The sequence below is a fragment of the Anopheles funestus genome, chromosome 2RL (assembly GCF_943734845.2).
Source record: "Anopheles funestus chromosome 2RL, idAnoFuneDA-416_04, whole genome shotgun sequence".
Lineage (NCBI taxonomy): Eukaryota > Metazoa > Arthropoda > Insecta > Diptera > Culicidae > Anopheles > Anopheles funestus.
Window position 1 is genome coordinate 48,805,112 of NC_064598.1, and position 22,661 is coordinate 48,827,772.

At 40.0% G+C, this 22,661-nt stretch overlaps 1 protein-coding gene across 12 annotated transcripts in view; it reads left to right on the forward strand.

The window, feature by feature from the left end:
* The window catches only part of LOC125760876 (uncharacterized protein CG43867), a 192,115-nt gene that overhangs the window by 156,622 nt on the left and 12,832 nt on the right, over window positions 1-22,661 (forward strand). Inside the window, exons 1-2 of one of the 12 annotated variants that reach the window (XM_049421433.1) lie at window positions 118-1,457; window positions 2,466-2,679. The exons of 9 other annotated variants lie outside the window; for them this stretch is intronic. The gene's annotated coding sequence lies outside the window, so the exon portion shown is untranslated. Of the gene's footprint in view, window positions 1-117; window positions 1,458-2,465; window positions 2,680-11,960; window positions 12,616-14,707; window positions 15,119-22,661 lie in introns of those variants that run through there. 2 more of the 12 variants (XM_049421432.1, XM_049421434.1) reach the window with 2 other exon arrangements.

Sequence of the window (22,661 nt, forward strand, 5' to 3'; positions counted from 1 at the left end):
TGGTTTATGTTCTCTTTTTGCAATAAAACAATTTTAATTATTTGTAAACAAATAAGTCAGAAATTGAGATCAATAATGTACCATTTTTAATATTTCCAAACTTAGGCCCTAAAAATAATTATGACCATAATTCCATCACTGTCTCAATACAATACAAATGTATGAAATTAAATTGTTTCAAAACAAAATTATGAAATTATGAAATTAAAAAAAAGTAAAAAATTTTCTCCATGAATATTTTCTTAACAAACTACAAGCATATCATCCTGCCGTTATCCTTAATCAATGGTTCTTGTCTCGGCTAACTTCCAAGCGAAAGCTCCACAAGTGGGAAAGCCTTTTTTCAAAATGGCTAAAACAACCCCGATTTGAAAGCTTCAGACCACCGTAAGCACACAGTCGGTTTTATCGCTGTCAAATTATGACATCCCATCCCTGTCAACTTCAGTTCAATGTACTGTGCTTCTTCCCTTTCTGTTCCCTGACCATACCGCCGCCACCCCCCGCACAGATTGGTGGGTCGATGCATTTTCCGCATGCGCAAATGTGTGGAAATTTACGGTCAGATAGCACAAATACCAGCACAAGGGTCGTAGGACGAACACTTAGCCACAAATCTTGAAAAGCCTACTGGCCGCACACATACATTGAAGGGTTCAAAGGAGGAAAACCTTTTACTTACGATGAAGAAAATTAAATGGAAGTTGAATGAATGAGAAAGGACTTGGTTTTTCATGTACAGGAAGCAAAACTCAAAGTTTCCTAAATTTCATTTTCATGAAAATTATCTTTCATCAAACACGTGCATCTTACTAATAGTTGTGTCACACTATGAGCATGTAGTAGAAAGGATTTCTATTTTCACCTTGCCAATTCCACCCCTAAAACCGCATGTTGACAATCGCCTTCGAATTTCCCTCAGCTCCACAAGACTAACGGTGTGCAAAAGTGTATGTGTGCTGCATGGAAAATGCCACACAAACACAGATGTGTGTGTGTGCGAGCCCTTTACACATACACACAGACACACCTCACTTTTATCCTTTCCCCTATTTGTACGTACACATGTGTACGCGCGCCGCCTCTCTCAACGACATCGAACTCGAAAGGAAGGAAACAACGGTTTTGGTTCGTCTCGCGTTTTTTGACGGGCGAAAAAATCTGTTGTTTTTTTGGTCGAAACGCAAAACGCGATACGCGTTCACAGGTTCGGAAAACAAAAATTATATCACCAGCTACGGCGTAACGGCGTTTGTCGGTAGTTTGCTGGGTGTGTTTTCTAGTTGAAAGGTTTTCCCTTTTTTCCCAAAAAGCAAAAAAGAAGGAACAAGACGATCGCGTGCGTACGTACAGCCGTCCTGCCGTGTGTGGCGTGTCGCGTTGGTTCGTGAAAATAAAACAAAACCCGCGTCCAAGGCGAGAAAAGCCCAGTGTCCCAGTGTGCAAAAGTAATTCCGGTAAAATGCACACAAGAAATCGCTTAATGAAAATTTAAAAGTACAGTTGTATAGTGAGTGGAAAAGTCAGTGTTTTTAGAATTATGTGAACGTAGCAAACAATTACGTTCGCCGTTTGGAGCACTTTGAAGCGTTTGAGAGTCAAGAAAAGGATAATAAATTCATTGAAAAATATCATTCTTAAAGCTCTAAATACTAGTGCCAAGTATGTCCTCTTCGAAAAGGTTTACATACTCTTTTAGTGTAGTATTTATCTAACTATCCTGGCGTTGTGTTTTCTCATTTCTCAACCGACGCGTGTCGGAATCCTTTTTCCGTCTGCGTACATGTACGCGTATGTGTGTGTGTGTGAATGTGATCGATTGCGCAAACAAGGGAGACACACACGGGTATTCGAGTGCTATTTTTCCTTGTACAAACCTGTAAGGAAGTAATAAAAAAAAACTTCTTTACCTTAAATCGATAACCAGCAAACGATGATGCTGGGCAAGAATCGTGTCCTTCACTACTGTTCCACCGCATGAGAGGATGAAGCAGATCCGTCTGCCCTTCAAGATTGAAGGGATAGGGCGGGAGGGGGTCTGCGAAAGTGTTCCGGTTCCGTTTTTGGGAGTTCGTAGGATGCTTTCATCCCGCGTTGCCGTGATAAGGAGCAGTGCGACAGGAACGAGATAGCAATGTGTTAGATTCTTTTCTTTTTCTTCTCTCACGGATTTGTATCGTTTATCGAGCTGTTAAATATTGGGCCAAAACACGAAAGTGTGCAAGTAAATGACTCCGCAGTGTTGTAAAAACGTAATGCAAAAGAAAAATAAAAAAAACTCACGTGAAACGTTAGTAAGAGATGGAAAAAGAGAGAAAAAGAAACAAAAAATACATATAAAAAAAGAGATATAATAACAAATGAATAAGTGAACAAATTAAAATATTTAAAGTGTTCTGTAGATTTTATGTTTTTTCTTGGTCATTAAAACATTTTTTTGTATAATTTTTTGCTTTTGCACAAAGCTTCATCAATTCAATCCGTTCCAAGCGCGTTGGTGAGTTTTCCGTGTACACACCAGTCAGTGCTAGTGTTGTTTTGATAAGAAGTGTACACCAGTAGCGACGCACATCAACCATCGCCCGGAAGTTTCTCCCAGCAGCAGTCAATAGCTGCTGCCACTCCACTACAACACACCAACACCAACAAAACAAAATGTCGCAGGATCTATGAGATAAGGTAAAGGAACAAATGGGAACTCAACTATTACGGGGTTTTTGCGTTTTTGGGGATGGGGACCATCAAAGATGTGGTGAGAAACTTCCTACGGTGAGGTTAATCTAGGATGATTTGTTTTATAAATTACAACTTTAAGACAAACACCTAGCATCGATCCTTTCTTGCGTGGGATATAGTCACACAGATTAACACACTCTAGCCGCTGCCCTTGACCTACATAGGTAATTATTCGAACACGTTGATACTCCACTCGAACGCTGTCCCTGTCAGTTATGACATGCCGAAGTGTGGTGCGTGGCCGGTAGTATCTCTATTGGAGGAAAAACAAAACATAGACGATTACAAGTTTGATGTAAACAAAAACTCTCTCCCTACCAAAAATTGGATCGATTTATTCAGCTGCTTACATAATGCTATTTGCCAGCCAACCTGAGGAACTCACCAACAACAACGTATCGATTACTGAGCCGGAAAGAAGTCTAGTTAACGATACCTCAAACTTGGAACACACTTGGCTAGAATCAGCAAAAGAAAATTAAAGTCCAAAGTCTCACCTGTCCAACAAACGAAGTCTCATTTTCGATCAAATTTCGACAAAACCTTTCGTGATCGATTCGCACCAGAATTGCGTTAAAGGAACTTTGGCATCTTCCTACAGTCAGCAGCTATCAGTCCACATGCCAAACTCTACCTCTATCTTTTAAGGCCAAAATGTTTGTCCGTATGCCTTTTTTGTGTCGATCCTTTACCGATGCATTTTTGCCATCCTTTCGACAAAGTTTATTGCCATTCGCAAATCGAACGGAATGTCTTCACAATTCTTCGCCTGCTCAGCAAAGTGCACGTTTTTGGGGAACTTTCCTACAGCTGGTTCAGTTTCATCACCGGGAACACAGGGAAAAAGGAGTTGAGCTGAGCTCAGTTTGAGAAAATTCAATTTGCTCGCACTAAAGAATGATAGGATCACGATTGAAAGGAGAAACTTTTCGTCTTTTCTTTTTGTAGCTTTTTGGAGTGTTTTCTGTCGCATTCTGTTCTTATTCTTACGTTGGTTAAGTTAAATCGTTAAAGGTGCTTATTTCGGGCTTAACATTAAAAATGTGTACATTCGCAAACAAAATCGACCAAAAGTTCAAATGTCAATGACAAAACAGTGAACGATCCGGTCGGTGTTCTTTCGAAATAACTTCTTCTGGGGAGCAGTTTTTGACGAACCATAGCTTGAGAGAAAAGTTTAGCAATGTAATTACTGTAAATAAATGTTTCATTGTTTCAATTGAGGGGGTAAGTTTACATGTTTACAGCTGAACATCAAGATGTAATCTTGAATGTACATTCATGTTGTTAGATCAATAACTTGTTTGTTCTTCATTCCATAAGGCTACGGTTTTATTTTTCCTGTTCTATATTTATCAGTAGGAGTATTTCAGTAGGAGATTTGTTTTCGACAAACAATGCTCCTATTGCTCCATACTGTACCCTACAGACATAACAATAGCCTTAAAAAACAGTTTTCATCGTGCAAAACAACAACCTTTATCAGTATTACTCTCATGTGCCTTAAGTCGTTCAATTTTGGCCACTCCGTCATTTATGCCAGACACCACCTACCGAACTATTTCCCCATTTCAGGGGGAAAGGAAACCGAACAGGGCGAGACACTTGAAATCTCCACCTAGACAGCAAACTTCGCTTGATTCTGTTGGCAGCCAAGCCGTCAGCTACCCTCCCACGGTGCCGAGGTTGGCGACGACAAATGTTGGCCGACAGCCAGGCTGGCCACTTTGGCGACGTAAACGACCGAGCATGCTGTGGATGAGAGAAATTGGATTCATCTTTTCCACCCCTTTTTGTTTGGGATGTAGAACTTTACTACACGTACGGGCATCTTCAAAGCTGTTCCCCGAATGCTCTGTACATACATTGTGTACACGCCATCGTCATTCTTGGACCGCAATCGTAAGGATACTAGCTCGGGCAACGTTGTAAAGTTAGCTCTTTAATTATTCATCAAGCTGGGCAATTTAAAGGTCGATAGGTGTAAAAATAATTTACATTAAAAGATCAATTTAAACGATCGAAAATGTCAATCCAAGTTAGCGCATCCTATCCGGGTTTCCATCCGCTTTTTTTTTGCAACCAACCAAACATCAAAGCCTACTTGTGCTTTCTCTTTTAAAGTGTTCCTCTTTCTGTACACTATGGTATCCACCATGGGATCGTTTTTAATTAATCTTTTTTTTTTCTTTCAAGGCTGAAGGGAGAGACAAAAATCAATCTCGTACCGATCGATAATTAAAACCTGCTCATTCCAACACGACCTTTTCCATAGTGGAAATTTCGCTCCCATCCGATTTTTGGGGGATATATGAATACATTTTCAACCGCGTTGCGCTGTCAGTGAAAATTTTCATTCACGTCATTCACAACACTGACAGGAGTTGGAAATAAATTAATTTCCCCCCCCATCCACCGGTAATATACGGCGCCCCTCCTGTTGCACACACAAACACGCACACAAGGGAAAAGTTTCGATTGCGAAAATCGTTTTTCACGTCTCTATTGCAGCGTCATTGCAAACGCCGCCGACCGCCGTATATGTTTTGAGATGAATCGTTGGAAAAACCCATCCCATTTTCGCGCCTTCCCGCAAGTCGGCGGCAACAGTATCAACAAACGTTCATTCCCAAAGTGTAAACCAACCAATGGGGGTGACAATTTTCCACCTTCCCAGACGGCGGTACGGTGTGAGTCAATGTTTAGAAGTGGATCAAATTATTATTGTTGCACCAGTCCACCCTTGCCGCGCGTGTGTGTAGTATCCAGTCCCATCACTAATGAAAATTCACCCGCAACACCGTCGTCGCGTGTGGTGTACTTAAGCCGGCAAGAACGTAACTGTTCAACCTACCTTCAAGAGCGAATCCCTCTCTCTCTCTCTCCTCGCACACAGCGGGTAAGCGGTGGGTGGTAAGTGGTAAGAAAATACACCACATCCCACAGCCTGTTTATCGTTTTGCATCTTTCCCTGGTTTCTCAATGATTTTATTTATAAATCTCTCCCAGACGCAATCCCCAAAACGCGACGCCCGGTTTGATATAGCAGGAGACCTTCGAGTGGAGTGTCCCGCTTCTTCACTAGCTTAAACCATACTGCTGCTGCAGTTTTTCTGTGTTAGTCTTTATAAGCGGTTTTTGTTTTTTCAAATTGGTGGCGTGATTTGAAGTGGAGATTTACCATGCTTGCTTCGCTTTACTTCGCTGTATGGCTGTTGGTTTGCGTTCTTTGGCGTTCTTCTAAGCAACATCCATAACGGCAGCACTGGGTACACCGCACAGTACCAATGTTTGTCTGGAAATTCGTCACATCTCACACCCAATTTGTTGTGGTGCTCGTTTCGTAAAGCATTAACCGTGCGCGTCTCGCCGGTAGCTAGTTGTTTTTATTACCCACATCCCACGTTTGCATACGATGGTTGCTTCGATGATTAACTACCAAAAAAAAAAAGACGGATAAGGAATGGTCGGGATCCCAAAAGAAGCACGATTGAATATCAGTGAAAAGTCAACAATAAACTCACACCGCGCCAACACCGCTTGTAGCGAATAAAACCTCGAATGACATATTTTATAAAACGTCAAACACACTCGCGGCGGTGACTATACGCCAAGTTGCTTCGTTTTCCATACACCGAAACCGAAACTGATTCTGCTGGTTGCTTTGATCGGGCAAGAATTTTAATGTGACGTTTCTTGGTCTTGGTAAAGTGAATCCGAGCAATCATTAAACGTGTCAGCCGCTTCGCAAAATGATGATGAAACGAAAATAAAAATGGAAGTAATTTCTTCACAATGAAAATTTTTACCATGTAACATGATATGTGCTTTTCGGTTGAAGTGCACGAAAAGAAAATGATGAACTCAATTTACGAGAGCGATGTAAATGACACGAAACATTCGCATTTGGGCGTCGTTTATAATGAAATGAGACAAATAAATGGCATTAAAGTGTGTTTACGACTAGCATGGCCTAGACCAACCAGCGTAATAGGGGCCAATCTGTTCCTATCAGATGTCTCATTAAAATATTATCAATTAAAACCTGTCTACGGAGCTACTAAAATCACAACTTCGAGGTGTGTGTGACTAAAAATACGATTTTGTATTAACGATTGCATACCTTTAGGCGTTTAACAATTTTATATTATTTTCACACCAAATTTAGAACATTTTCCATTTTGCTAACATTCCTAACGTAATATCAAGCAATTTTCCATTTATTTCAAATGCAATACTTACCTTTTCGTATTATCAGCAAAATTTATACTTATTTGCAACGTAAAGCACTTAGAACTTAGAAAAAAACCAATTCCATTCACCGTAACAGTTCTTGCAAACAGCAAAACACTCCAATCAGCACACTGTCACAAAGTGTCACAAATTTGCCAACAGCGACAGCGACGATTGCCCTTGGTGGTTCTCCCCCTGTTCGCCCCCTTGCTACAAACGGTGACGTTGATGGCGCGCTCCTGACCCATTGGTATCGGCGGGAGTGTAGACGGACCAATCGCTCCAATCGGTACGCGAAGATATAAAATCCGTCCTTTCCATTTCCGCACGATTTACTTTAATTGAATCGTTCTTTACCGTTGGTACAGAAGCATATTACCGAAGACCGAATGAATGTCCGTCCGCAGTGTCCACGGTATCTTATCTGGCATCTTCTAAAAATAGGACCCCATTCTCCGGTCCGGGAACGCGCGTTTTGCACTTCACCTTGGTAAAGTTGTCAGTAAAATGTTTTATTTTTCCCCGTTTTCCACTAGCGTAGTATTCCCCGACCTGTGGACCACCTTTAGGAGAGAGTAGGGTACAGTAAAAATTGCGCATCACCAGTGAAAAAAGTTTGTTCGTCCAGCCGGAAAGAAATATTTCTTGTATCCTATTTATACGCGATAAAATCCAACTTTTCCATTCCAACAATGGAAGGCAATGGTGCAATGCATCTTCATCGTTTCTGGTGTGGAGTATTTTTTTTTCTCTCTCTCTTTTTGACCATCCTCAGCAACAAAACGAAATTGCAGTAATCCACCTTTAAGTTATCTTTCACCTCCCAGGGTACTTGGCAGCGTCCATCTCAGACATGCTCCGTTTATGCTTTGTTCCCGCGAATGCAGTTGTCTTGGCAAGGGCCAAGTGCACCACCAACGTGCTGCATCTACGTTACGTTTCCATGGTTTCTCCATCATTTTGATCCTATCCCATTAAAATGATGGCAAACAGCAAACTATAAGAGGATCCTTTTCTGCACACGTCCGTTCGACAATTCCCCTTGTCGAAGCTTGGCAGCTTGAGAGCGACTAGGAAGGAAGGAGAAATAAAACATTGGAAAAGGAGAGAACAACCGAAAAAACCTACCCAACATGAACATAAAGTAATATCCTTAGTCGCTTCGGTTGCGGAGTTCCTACAATTCGTTGCATCAAGTTCCACAAGGATGCCCCTAAATAGGACGGGATGAACGAGTGGATGCTGTCAGGTTTAACGCGTGAAAACTTTACCTTTGCCTGGAAACATTTATCCAGGGAACGTATTGTTTCACTATTATCATGCTTAAAAGGATGACTGGAAGTGAATAATATTAAGTAATTTCTGCTGAAGAAACATCCACGAAATTTATCAAAAAAAAAACTTTACTACGCGAGCTACCTAATCGTTTCATATTTTGTTGAGAATGGAACCTTCCGATGGAGCTTTACTTAAATCTTAACCACATCCGGCGCTCCGTAACCTCATAAACTGAAGTGCCGGAAAAAGGAAAAAAGGAAAAAGGACAAAAATGTAGCTCCGTTAGCGTACGGATTCCCCAAGGACGTCGACACCACCAGAGTCGGAAGAGGATTGACTGATAAAACCATTCCTAGTTGATATTTCGACTCCACTGAGCGGTGGTTTTTATGGCTGATTTTTGTGAGTGTCCTTGTCGTTGGGTTGTAGATACTAGCTCCAGTTGTCTCGATGATGGGGGAGATACATCGCATTATCTTTCCACGTCGCAGCTTAGCGCAAGTCGAGCTTTATCTTTTAGGACATGTTTCCTTCCTGCTAGCGCTAAAATAGATTTGATTTCAGTTTGTTTTTTTTTGGTGACAACATTTTTAATATTGAATTTGAAATGTGTTTATATATCTTACATGTATGATGCTATTTGTAAACCATTATTATCCTTTTTAGTAAACATTAAACAAAAAAACCCTCCAATCCGCTTTATCCGTTCCAGCACAATTATGCACCATCGGGCACCATACTTAAACAATGCCATTTGTGTCCCCCCAAAGGCACACAACATTAGCGCCTTTTTGGGGCGCATTCGGGGACCCTAGGTTTTTGGGACGCGTAATTAGTGGCACATAAATTATCCTCACATGCAACACGCTTGCCGTCAGACTCTGGCGGACTCTAGGCGCAATAATTTGCGCTAATAAAACCGCAAACTGGTGGAAATGTTTGTGTGTTTATGTGTGTGTGTGCGTTTTACTATTCGTCCGTTTTCCAAATACAAATAGTCTAATGTACGTAACAAAAAGGGTTCGCTTTGGAAGAATGGGAAGATGTGTCATAAAATGTTAAATTTTCCTCCACTCATTTGTGCACCATTAGTGGGTTTGTAGGTATTGGGTTTTCTTTGTGAATAATCTTATTTTTTACTTTTCTTTTACAATATCCGGAAAGTAATGAGAAAATGGTAAAATGGGTTTCTCTTCCTCTTTCGGGGCGTAAGGGGTCTTTTGGTAAAAATTTAACAGAAAAAAAGCAGTTTTGGGGTTTTTAGTACATAAATAAATAGGGTAATTATAGATATAAAAAAAATGTCATATCCAAATATCACTTTCATACAGTTAACCTGATGCTGTTTGATATTTAACAATCATTTGCCTCAACAAACATTTCCAAATTATTTCACGCCAGCTTCTTTGCATAAAAAGTAACAATCGTCTGTAAAGGGCACATCCAACAGAAGGGCAAAAAAACCCATACACAAGTTGATATGTAAATTTTGATAATTTGAATTTTTATAAAATGCTAATCAAGCTTAAAATGCAGCAACATTTGTTCAAGCGACTTCAATTAATTTAATGCAACATAGGTTCTTAACATATATTTGTTTTTATCTTTTCTTTATGTTACTAATTGTATTTGTCAAACTTGAGTTTTCAGTTCTTTTTATTTAACAATACCTTTATTTCTCTTCACTATCGAAATAAGCTTGTTTTCTAATTTTCATATTTATATCATATTCAAATAAAAACGTACTCATCCACCAACGTACTGCAATAAACCTTAATTTATTGTTTCGAATTATTATCAACGTGCCGTGAACGTGTTCTTTTGAAAGTACATTCATCAGTACGGTACTGTTCGTTTTGTGCCGTTTTTTTTTTCAACCATTATTCGAAACCCTTGGCCAAGGACTCAAAACTGAAACCCAGCCCAGCCACAACGAAGGAAACATCCTTTCGAAGTCAGCAACAGAAGCATATTAAATCTTCCCGGTGCCGCATGCAACGAGAAACGTGAATGTCACCGAGATGGATGTGCTCCATCTTGTGCTGCATTTCTATTTCTTTTTTCCTCGCTAAATGTTCCACTCTTTGATAGAGAGGAAGAGAGAGAGAGAGAGAGAGAGAGAGAGAGAGAGAGAAGGATTTGATTATGACAAACAGGTTCCTTTCCAAGTTTTTCCCCCCTGTGGATCGATCCATCGCTTTGGGGGGGCATGGTTTTTTGGGTAGATCTTTAGGTATTTTTGCATACACTGCAGTGGATGCACAAAAAAAACAGGGCCATGACTGCAACGATGACATAAAAGCGAATCATGCAGTCGAAATTGCACCGAAGGGATTTAATATCTTTCGAACGAACCTGATTCCGACGGAACCATCCTTCCTCGTGGTTCACCATCCTAAGGATGTGCAAGGATGTGCGCGAAACAAAAACGATTGAGACACGGTGGCGCAATTGCATTGCACTGATTGGATGAAATACACAAACTGCTAATTAAATTTCACTGTAATGAGTGCAATACTAAACGTGTGCTTTTTTTGCTTCATTTCATTTCAGGTGAGAAAGATCGCTTCTGGGTATAACTTAAAGATCAAATGCTGGTGCCTTGATCTGGTGTTGGTGAGAAGTAGTTTTTCGTTATATTAAATTTTTGTTGACAATAAAATCAATTTTATAAAAATAATTCCTAAAATGTTACAGCATAATTACAGCGTTTCTCAAGTGATATCGTAGACGCCTCAGATGACAGAAGAGCCACATTTTAATACCAAATCCTTGTCCGTGTTTATAGTTGCAAGTTTCACACTTACTCGAGCCCAGTAAGACTTATGTACAATTTCGACTGCTATGAATTTAATATAGTAGCTTTACAATAAGCCGTAATCGCTCTTATTGTCATCTGACGCGTCTATGATGTCATCTAATTGTGTTTACCTTTTTATATGTCATATGAAAGACATTTTTATATAAAGCATGAAATGACATTACAATATCATCTGCGAAACGCTGCATAAAGCATAATTACAACAGGACAAACTCTAAAGTTGTTCTTGCACCTTTCTTTACATAAGTTTGATACGGGTTTGATGAATTTAAAATAAGCTTCATCCAAGAAGATCGATTTCCAAGAAGTTGATTGAGAAATTTATCAATTTTCAAATAAAAAGCTATAACCAAGGTATCCTTTTTGTACTCAAAATATATATAAAACAATACGCAACATTTCCTTGCTCCACGAATTTCAATTTGGAATTCACACATCCCATGTAACATACATGCTGCAACGAAATATAAAGGGCTCTTCACCAACAAAAGCATGATCGCCCCCAGAACGCATACGAACAACAAGCACGTAATCGTAATCCATTTGGATTAGCTGCTGCCACTTCACTTGACACGGCTTAACCGGGCATTTGGTACGAAACAGTTGTAATGAAGCAAATCCACCAAAAAAAAGAAAGGAAAAATACATAACTGTCCATACACACAATTTTTCTCCCGGCGGCCAGCATTGACTGTTTGGCGGGTTAAGTAGCGACCATTATTAATGCGTTGGCTCATAATGGGCCATACTGTTTCTTCACATTTTTTGGACAATCGAGCCAATTTTCGACCCCACGTGTGTGTGTGTAGGGTTTTAAGTGCTGGAATTATGAAATATTCTCATTACTGCTTAATTTATTTAATGTTAGATACCAATGTGTTATTTGCATTACTTATTTATTTTTTTTTACAAAAAATATTCGCGAGTTAAAATAATTTATCCTTTTTTAATTTATCCAGCATTTATGAGATGCAAAAATTGTTTTGTTAAAACATTTTGCAATAAATAACCACCGATAAATATGTAAAACGTTCAGCAGCATATTTGTGGTGTCTCTCTCTCTCTCATCCTTTTTCTCTCACTCACCATCTATCTCACCTTCTCACTTCTCCGAGTGAGGCGTAATATTCTCCGAGCCACCCTTAGTACGCGTGAGCATTCTTCGTTCGGTGGGAAAGCATAAGTTCTCCTTTATGCTGGGACAGAATCATTTCTCTCTTGCCATTCAAACCGTACGGATGTGCGTCGGTTGTTCGAACGTTTTAGTGTTACCTAGTGGTTTTTTGCTTCCTTTTTTACTTTGTGTGGTTTCCACCCCAAAGAAAAAAAACACCCCGTTGACGATCATTAAGTGTTAACTTGGTTATTTGTAGTGTGAAATAATTAAGAGTGTATCTAAAAAAATAAAATGAATTTGGAAGCAATAAGGCATATCCACGTGCCGGGATAAAAAGAGTAAACTAGTTTGTGGTCATAGGGCATAGTGTTACGGTTTTTTTTGGTGTGAAGAAAGCAAAAGTGCACGTGATCATGCGGTTAGTGAGAATGTAAGATTCAACCGTTTAAAAGAAATAAGCTTTATTCTATCTTCAGCAACCAACTATCGACATATGTTTCCTTTATTAAACCGTCTAAATTTGTGCTTTGATTGCTAATGAACGTTGAAGTTCCGGTACGAAACTGTATGTACGAGTCGGAAACGAACAAATCGGAAATTAATTGATCTCCGTCTGCTTCCGTTTTGCTTGTCGAATTTCGAATTTTACCGTCCAGTCAGTGTGTGTTTTTGTGTGTGTGTGCTTTTGTGAAGGAAAGAATTTGTGGTTCGATGAATCATTTTCTCAACGATCGTGCGTGAGTGCGTGCGTGCGTTGTTGCGTACGTGAGTTCGTGCTGTAACGAAACCATCCGAAAACTGCGTGTTTCAAGTTGGGGAAAAAAATGGAAGTGTACAATGAAAAAAAAAACACGAAATAGAGAGAAATATATTATGTTTCGATAGTTCTTTTTTACACGCACCCATCGCGGACACACACTGTTGTAATCGGGCTATCATGCCGTCCTTGTAGCCAAAATTTTAACTATAGATTTATGCTGATTTGGTAGATCTTTTTTTTTTGGTATAAATATTATTTTAGTTCAACACTAATTCATGCAAGCGTCAAATTTGCCAATACAGAAAAGTTTAACTTTTTCTGTACCAAACCACCCTTTGGCACGTGATACTCTCGTTCGATAGTTATCGTCAATTATGATTCAACAAATATTTTGTGTACGTTTCATAATATAAAAAAGACTACCAAACACGCGAGAGTTGGGTTTTTTGGTGCTTTTATTTTTTTTTTTGTGAAATGTTTTGCAAAACTTCATATACTTCTAATTGTTCCATTTTTCTTCTTTTTTTAAATATCGTTTATTGTGTGCTCCATTTTTAGGAAAAATATGTTTCACTTTGTCAGCAAAATGATCGCTGATCGTAAATTAAAAGTCAAACTGTACGGATGTTTTTTATGCTAAATAATCGCTTACGAACAAACGAAAAAAATGGACAAACACACACAAAGAACAGAGCAGAGAGAAGAAAGAAAAAACATCATTCAAAACCGTGCTTGCGTAGGGTTCTTTGTCACTTGCGCAAAGCAACACCGCAAAACCCGTCCATGTCTGTCGTACGCAAGCCGGACGTGTGAGCATAATTCTTGTGCGTTCTCGGCTGCTTCTTCCGACGGTGCCAGAACAGAATGCCCAAAAACCAAAGGGATTTCCGAGTGAAAGTGCGAAAGGGAGAGCGAAAGAACTGTATGCTGAAAATATATGCATCAAACCATAACGTCCCGACGGCGACATGCGCCCCCCTGTGTGTTCGCCGACGAGTCTACCAGCCCTTTGCTTTCCCGAGGGAGATTCCGCTTTGGTCCCGTTGGATGGGAAAGAACCCTCGGTTGTGTTAAAAGTCTGTTGAACCTATCTGTAAAGGGACGGCAAACCAGCTGACGCGCACGACGCGCGCTGCTGTACTTACGCAAAACGGTTGAACTTACCGAGTGCGTACGTTTATTAAATTTATCCTGTGAAATATTATTTTTAATAAATATTTTTATTCTGAAACATTTTTTTTGTTGTGTGATTTTTTGTTTTATTTTTGCGAAGAATATTTCTTCATGAACGTATAAAAACGTTTCCCAAAATCCATTTTGAGCATTTATTTGCTTCCGTCCCTCTTTCATATAAAATCTTAGTTTTTCTCCCCCTATCAACATATGTATATCGCAGAGGGATGTGTAGAGTGCATTGAAACGTGTGCGTTACCCTAGCAACGACGGAAAGGATATGTGTGTACCGATTACAATTACGTGTGTGTTGGTGTGAAATCAAGAAATTCACGATTGAAAACATTCGACGCAGAATAGACACACGGAGATTTTTCTATTTCCTTTACAATTAATGGCATTTGCTAATCTGCTAATATTTGTACAATTTTATTTGCCCATATGTTTGAACTGTATAAATTTATGTTAGATGATAGAAGGATAAAATTATTTTAAAAAAATGGTTTTGTGTGCATTGGTGACTTTGTGTCTTGGTGTTTTCAATAAAATTCAAAGCAGCCATTTTGCTTTATTTTATGTTTCATATTAGCAAATTCAGTTAGTGATCAATCAACTTAAGCATACGAAATTGCTAATAACATTATGATACTCGATCCACTCCGACATTCTTGATCCCTTGATGTACATAGTGTAGAACAACGATACTGTGCCGATTTAAAATGCGAGTGAGAATTTAGTGACACCCAAAAAAAAGGACCACCTATAAAGTGATATTCCGACCCAGCTGACACATCCGGGGTCTTTCAAACGCGTAAAAGTGAAAAAAAATGCAGGCACCTTCGTAAACTGATATCCGATCCAAAAGACGAAGAAACAAACCACAGCTACAGAAGCATAGCGCATCAAAACCTTTCATCGGAACCATTACCATCATCGTCATCATCGACATCATAATGGGCCGCATGGAAGCGGTTACTGGGCCGCGCGATGGCGCTTTTGTGTACGTATTGATTTACTGCTACTGCTGCTGCAGAAAGTGTTTCCCTTTGCTTGTGCCCATCATCAACAATATCCTAACTTCACACAAATGTCTGCGCTTTAACAACGACGACCACGACGACGTATGTAATAGCCACGTCAATCAGCAGCAGCAGCAACAAAAAGAAGGGTCGTACAACGCACCCATATTTTCTGCACCCCCCACTTTGGGGGTGGGTGGTTTCAGCTTGTCCCATTCCTCAAGACGGCGGTCACCCGTCTAAACATGGCAAGCGAAATAGAAGTCAATGGCCAACCCAATAAGCTGTAACAAATCGATTAGGAAAAAGGCGTGGGCAATTCAAAGATTGTTTCCTTCTCCGTCCCATAAGTTTGTTAATCTTTAAGTGTTCTTGGTTGGTTGGTTAAGTCAATCAAATCTTGGATTGGATTGTTCTTTTTTTTAATGCGAATTATTACTTGGTGTGACATTTTCCATAAAATGTTTCATTTTTCATCTTCGATGTTTTAAACAAAGAAGTTCTTGTTAATATTTCTCTCCTTACTTACCAAGTTTGGTAATCCGGTTGACTAGGAATGGTATAGTGAAGTGTTTTACTAGTGCTTGTCGAGAGTATTTTCTTTAAAATGCTTAAACAAAATTTCTTAAAAATTTTATTGTGACAAATATATTTTTGTTAAAATTGACAAATTTGCCTTCAACAATTAAAATTTTCTTCTGAAAATTTCCACCATTTTATTGCTAATTTAACATTTCCTAGTAAGACTAGATAAGCACACGATTTTTTTATAAAAAAATTATTTGAATTAAGTATCTTGCAATGAATTTTGAAGAATCGACAGTTTCTGGATATCAAAAACTCGATATTAATAAAATGATCAACTTTTGTGTTCATAGTTTTACAAATATTTTTACATACTCTTGAAGTTGCATACTTTTACATGAAAATACTTAAAATCCATTCTTTAAAGCTTTTTGGGCTTCTGAAAGATCTCTGCTTCACTAAATCAATGTCCTCAAATATAAGTTCCCACACACAATTCGATTCAAAAAACATTTCTATGTTGTTTAAGTTGGTCTGCAGTAATTCATTTGAATTTGTGCCCAACAAATTGTATTTGTAATGAAATAAAATATATAAAGTACTCAACAAAAATAAATATTCAAAAGAATTCAGTGCGCTTATGCACTCTTTACATACATTTCCTTCCAGGTAATTGTAGTCCAAATAAAACCAAATCACCAATGGAATGAACACATAATGAATTTACTTTGTGCATACCAAACAGTACCACATAATACCACCTCTATGCCTACATACATTACTCCACTATTTTCCTTCAAGAATAATTAAGGATGTAAAGAGGAAAAACAAAAGTGAAATGTCTCTAACTGATTGGCCCACAGTCATATTAGTCCATCTGGTAATAAAAAGATGGAACTTTGGGGGTTTTTTCCACATGCCGGGGCGAAAAGGGGCGTCTTGATGAAAAGGAGAATGCAATCATAAATAAACATACCAAACCCTTCCCCTTCCCCAGGGTCCAATTGTATCCAACTTCTTCACCACTGTGCGAATACTAATCCGAATCCAAACACAAATTGTTTTGCGTATTCGCTCCCCCGCAAAAGCGTCACTCGCCAAAGAAACGTATGAACAGGGGAATAAGATTTTCTCCGTTTCCGTTCGACGCTTTATTAAGTGTGATGAACGATACGCAGCACTCGGTCGGACGATGTTTAGCGACATGAGAACACGCACTTACAGCACATTATAGCGTTGATGCGTTGCAAATCAATAAATAATCAATTCCAACCAACTCGTGCTGCTGATGGTGATGCTGCTGATGATGCACATAAACATTGGCATGCAAACACGCAAAAGAAGTGAGAAAAGTTTCTTTTAATATTCGTTTTGAAAATAATGTCCAAAAGAATTAACATTCAAATTACAAAAACGTAAAATAACAAAGAACCTTCTGCTTCACAATTTCAAGCGAGGATCGATCGATGCAAATCTGTCTGCGCCCGCCATAAAAATGGGCGCATCCCGTCGTCCATTTGGGAAGTAGAAAAAATGGGCAATTTAAAAACAATCAGCTGCTATTCCACTGCGCTCTCCAGCCAGAAACCAGCCCCGGGTCCCGGGTTGTGCAATAATATCGGCACATTATTTTCCTGCCAGTCGGTCGGTAAACATTTTTATTCGGGCGCGTTCTGTGCACATTCCACACGGCCGCCAGGCACGTACCTCTTGGAAGAAGGGTACATTGAGAGGAAAATAAAAATTCTCACACAATACAGAGGAGGGAAAAAAAGTGCAGCAAAACAACTGAAACTGGATGAAAGTAGACCATACTTACTTCCGAAAAAATGTTTATCGAATAGCTGAAACCCAGCCCCGGCTTCGTTCAATTACAACCCGAAAGGATGGAGCAAGATTTTGCCATAATGTGGGAGGAATATTTTTAGACTTGCTGCATTTCACCCGTTTTTTTTCTCACCAATTTGCGTGTAAAGTGTGTTGAAAGAATCATTACGACGAGTACGGTAACTAAACTGTACGATTCTATGGTGCGTAACGAGCGCTGCCATGTACTATGCCATCCTGCACCAACCGAATGGAAGATATCATCCGTCGTTGAAACACATAACACGATCATTATAATGGGTAAGAACCATTCCATTCCATTGTGACATCGCTTGGCAGAAGTTTTGAAGGGCAGTACAAGAGAAAAAAATGTTGTAACACCCAAAAGCCAGGAAGCAGACTTTGTCCATTTCAGCAGAAACCATTTACACACCATTGGGTTTTGCATTTTTTTTTTTGGTGCAAGAATTGCTTGCTGTGGAAGCCATTGGTGGCGCCAGCCAGAACGACCCTTCCATCTTTTGGTGGGGAGAGAGGGGGGACGACGGCCACGGTACCATCATCAGCTGTCAGTTTTCTAGTTTGTGATCTAACGGCGTTCACCATTGGTTCGAACCATTTTCTGCTACACATTTTATGGTTGATCATTTCTTGTTTTCTTCATCCTCCCAGACACACACGCTGGCCAACCCGATGGTTGATCTTTCATTTCCTTTCCAAGAACGTTTTGATTTTTTTGTCAACGGGGACGAAAGCGATAAGAAGGATGAAAGTGAAGAGTTTCGTTGTGTCTTAGAACTTTCCCAGACGGTGGCACCCAATGATTGAAGAAAGCAATGCGTCGCGATCCACACACACACACACACCCGACCGCCGAGTACAGAACGACGACGACGACGACGATGGTGACAGTCATGTTAGGGATGAAAGTATAAAACAGAGATCAAAGTATGAGAAGCAGCACGAGCATTCAGTTGAGAAGAAGCATTTCCATTTGCGGAAATAGATTGCCATTTTCTACCGTCAACTGGCGAATGCAAAAAGCACACAAAAACTAAAACGAACTGAACTTGGGCACAAAGATTTAATTGAAAGCGAGTGGCCGATCGGGATGCAGCATCAGTTGCGTCGCAAGTCGTTAACGAGTTTCGTGCGACAAGTGCCGAGAAGTTTTGTAGAAGGTGTGAAAAGAATTGATGAAACAGAAATAAAAAACATTCTCAGTTTTTTCCTATGCTTATTCAAGTGTGTCTTTGTGGATAGAAGTTTGATTTTGATTCTGATAAATTTTAAAGTACAAAATATAATTCATTTTAAACTTTTCTGTCTGTTTGACTTTTAAAAGCAACAGTTTCATTAAAAAATTTGCTATTCCGCCTTAAGGTATGCAATTATTAACTTTTTATTCATTTTTATAGCGTGTGGGATGATCTTACAGCACCATATTGCATACCTTTAGGCGTGCTCACGCGATACCAAGTCAATTGTACAGTCAAGGCTTTAAATGAATAGATTTACTAGCGAAAAATCCTCGGAAAAAGCATCTTATTTTTCTTAGCTTAACGATCTTTAAGATCATGCCGGCCATTTCTGGCTTACTAGACTTATTTTTACCACGCAGCCGGATAGTCATGCTACGGTGAGACGGTTCGGATGGGATTTGATACCTGGTCCTGTCATGTAGAACTAATCGACCACCGTGTCGGAAAATCCATATTTATTGTTTTAAAAACTGTTCTGAAAATACATAATATTATTAATGCTCTCTAATACGTTTTTCAGTAACCTGTTAAATTTACTTCACTGTGAACGATGTGTCTGCGAGTGGAATTAAATGAACTCAAAATTGCAAAAACAGGTTTTTTAACATTAAGCACTCACCCTCCAAAAAACCTTCCAGACGTTGCATTTTCTTACTAACTTTCCCAAAAACCAAAACATGCTTAAGAAACAAAGGCTGAAGGAAACCTTATGAATGATTGAGAGGAAAAGTTGGAAATTGATCCCTTCTCAGCGTCGTCTGTTCATCAGCGGAATAGACAAGCGATGTGTACCGGTAGTGAGCTACAGCTAAGCTGAAGCTATCCAACTATGCAGAACAGTTCCCATGCAACTTCATTTTCCATTAACGGGCGGGAAATCGGAAGCTCGTCTCTTGGTTCATATTACTTAACCAAGCTGCAACTTTCCACCTGTCCCAAACTACCGTGCACTTTGAAGCAGGTTACTTTCATTTGAAAAGATATATCAAAGTTTTTACTTCACGGCGCTCTAGCAGCGTAGCAATAAGCTACCTTTTTCATAAGGATTCAAAATCCACTCACGCTTGCACTTTTAATCTTCTGCATATGGTTCCGCGTTGACAATTTTCCGCTCGTATGACGTTTACGATGCACACGATCGCTACCACCGCGTGTGAAACGCTGTATGATAAAATAGTTCCTTTATGATCACCAGCACGAATTGGGTTAGACGCATGCCGCTTCAATCCACGGTGTGGAATTGGCCCATAAACAGGAATGGATGGATTTAACATACCATTACCCCAATAGTTGAAGCTGCATTGAAATGCACCCGAAGCACCAGAATCATACTGCATATCGGATGGGTACGAAGTTCCGGTTCGATTAACAACTCTTCCGCCTCATATCCGTAAGCGTCCGTACAATGCCGCATATCCGTTTGCGGCAAGTAACACCTTCGAGAGTGTTTTACTCGGGGTATGGGGAATGATTTTATTTTCCCGCACACCGTTTTACAGTTCCGAACAGCTTCGCTCAAGCGACCGAACGAGTTGTAGGGCAAAAAAAAACGGAAGGCACACCCAGTTTTGTTCAGTTTCAACAACAAATCCAGAGACGAACGGAATGGGACACCATCCTTGTTTATAGCTACCCGGGGTTTGGGATGCATTTTCCTGTTTTCTCGTAGTTGGATTGGATTTAATCAGTTGCCAGTGAAGTGAGGTTCACCTCGGTGTTTCTGCCATGCTTCGGAAACGCGCGTTTTAGTGTAGCGAACGCATTTGCAATAAATTATCGTTGCTGTGCAGAGCGTAGAATGGAAAAGCTGTCGTATACACGGGGTACGGCACTATCGTATCTGCCGTACCTTTCGAAACCTTGTCTATAATCTTTGCCCCTATTGTCGAACTTCTTTGAGCACCAAAGTTTTGCTACTGTTGCTGCTGCAACTGTCCGTACATGAGCATGCGATGTTTTGTGTTGCTACTGCTGTTTGTAGCTCGAGAGGATGCACCGATGCAATTATCGTAAATTTCAACTTTACGCAAAATGTGCATTGTCCCACAATTTTGCTACTGGAAAGGATATCCAGCTACACAAGCTTAGCAAATTTTGCTTCTAAGTTTTCTCTTCCTTTTTTTTAAAGCTTTCCACCTACAAAACCAGACACACGGGAAAACATACTACTTCCTTACCAAAAACGGGGGGCGTGCCATTGAAAGTCGCAAATTTTCCTACCAAACTCGTTCATTACTGCGGGCGAGTAGGTAGTTTATTTCCTCCCCAAAAAAAAACCGAGCGCCCAAAAGGTAGGCAAACCGCACACACCACAACATACGCGCCTTTTTGGGGGCGAATGAAAACACACAGGAATCGCGTTATGGCACACGCGATATTGTGTGCCAATTTAGTGCCAAAAATCGCTCTACCTCTCCTGTAGCTTACCCTAGACCTCGCGGCTTCGTCCATTACTCACCTGTTGGCTGTTGGTGGTATCACGTAAATCAGGTTGATTAATTCAACAACTCTTCCGTTTATGACGTTCGCCACCTTGTTCCATCGTCGTCCTAACGTCCCCCCATTTGGAATGTTTTAAGTCGACAATTCTGGAGTTCGAAAATGGATTACGGAACTGAAACACAAACGGCCAAAATTTATGCTTCTCCCACCCTTAAGCGCTATTTTGAGAATATTTATTAACTCCCGATAAAGAAAGGATAAGCAACTTTGGCACTTTTCCTCAGTTGGTGTTGGGGTTTTTTCGTTTTTTTGATTTGGTTGGTACCAAGCTGTGCCCTCCGGTCGCATAATCTCGGTGGATCAATTGGTAGATTGTTATTTGCATAAAATAGCTCCACCTTGAACAAACAAAGGATATTATCCTTCCGCTCCCTAGCTTGGCTGTGGTCATATTTCACCAAACGACTGCTTGACTGAGGTGGTACTGCTGCAATTCCCAGGATTGATATGGATAGAAAAAGATGAACCCGGTCGGCATTCGTAATGGTGATGGATAGTCTGACTCATCTCAACCGCTTTTACAAAGCTTCAACGGAATTGTAAGAATTGCGGAATTGCGGAGAGGGAAAAGCGCTTTTTTTTGGTTCGCTCATCTGTTACATTACTTATGCAACCGGATGAACATTCATTCGAACCAATAGCTAGGGCAGGTCATTGCCACAATACGGTATTGTTTTTTTTTTTGTTTTTGTATTTTGTTTTTATTGTATTCCACCATGCATAAAAGGATGTTCATCCTATCTGTGTACCATGTTAGCTTCCTATATCACAACTGTTTGCCCCATTGGCTACCATGGAGTGATGAAGAAAGGTCAGTAACCCTTCTTCCACCCTGCTGGATATCCAACACCAAAACAGGGCAAACAAAACCCGAGCAAACAGCAAAATTCAATCATATCCCGTCGGTATTCTCGGTCGGTCGCGAGGCATTTCAAATCATCCTGGGACGGGTAGTATGAACGCCCATAATGCTTGCCGGAATGTGGAATTCGTTCCTTCGCAATCTGCAATATTTCATCCCAGGCATAGTACCTTTTTTCGATCTAAACGAATCATGTGCCTTTTGCACAAAGCCATCTTCCAAGCAAAACGTTGATGCGAGTGGTGTTCAAAAACAGAACCCCAAAAAAAAACACACATCCATCAAAGAAGTTTCATAGTGGCAAAACGAAAAAAAGAACCGCATCCCAGAACACCCAGGAACAGAGACATTAGAATCCTTTTGCCACTCGCAGTTGCCACTGCATCCGAATCAACGGGTATAGAGTTCTTGCGCATTTTTTCGCTCCTCTTTGATATAGTTACTTAGTTTTTCTGGGGTGTAGGATCTGTTTTTTTTTCTGGTGTGTTGTGTACTTCGTGTCACACTGCATGTGGCACCGTGCCAGTGAAGAGTTTCATTGTACCA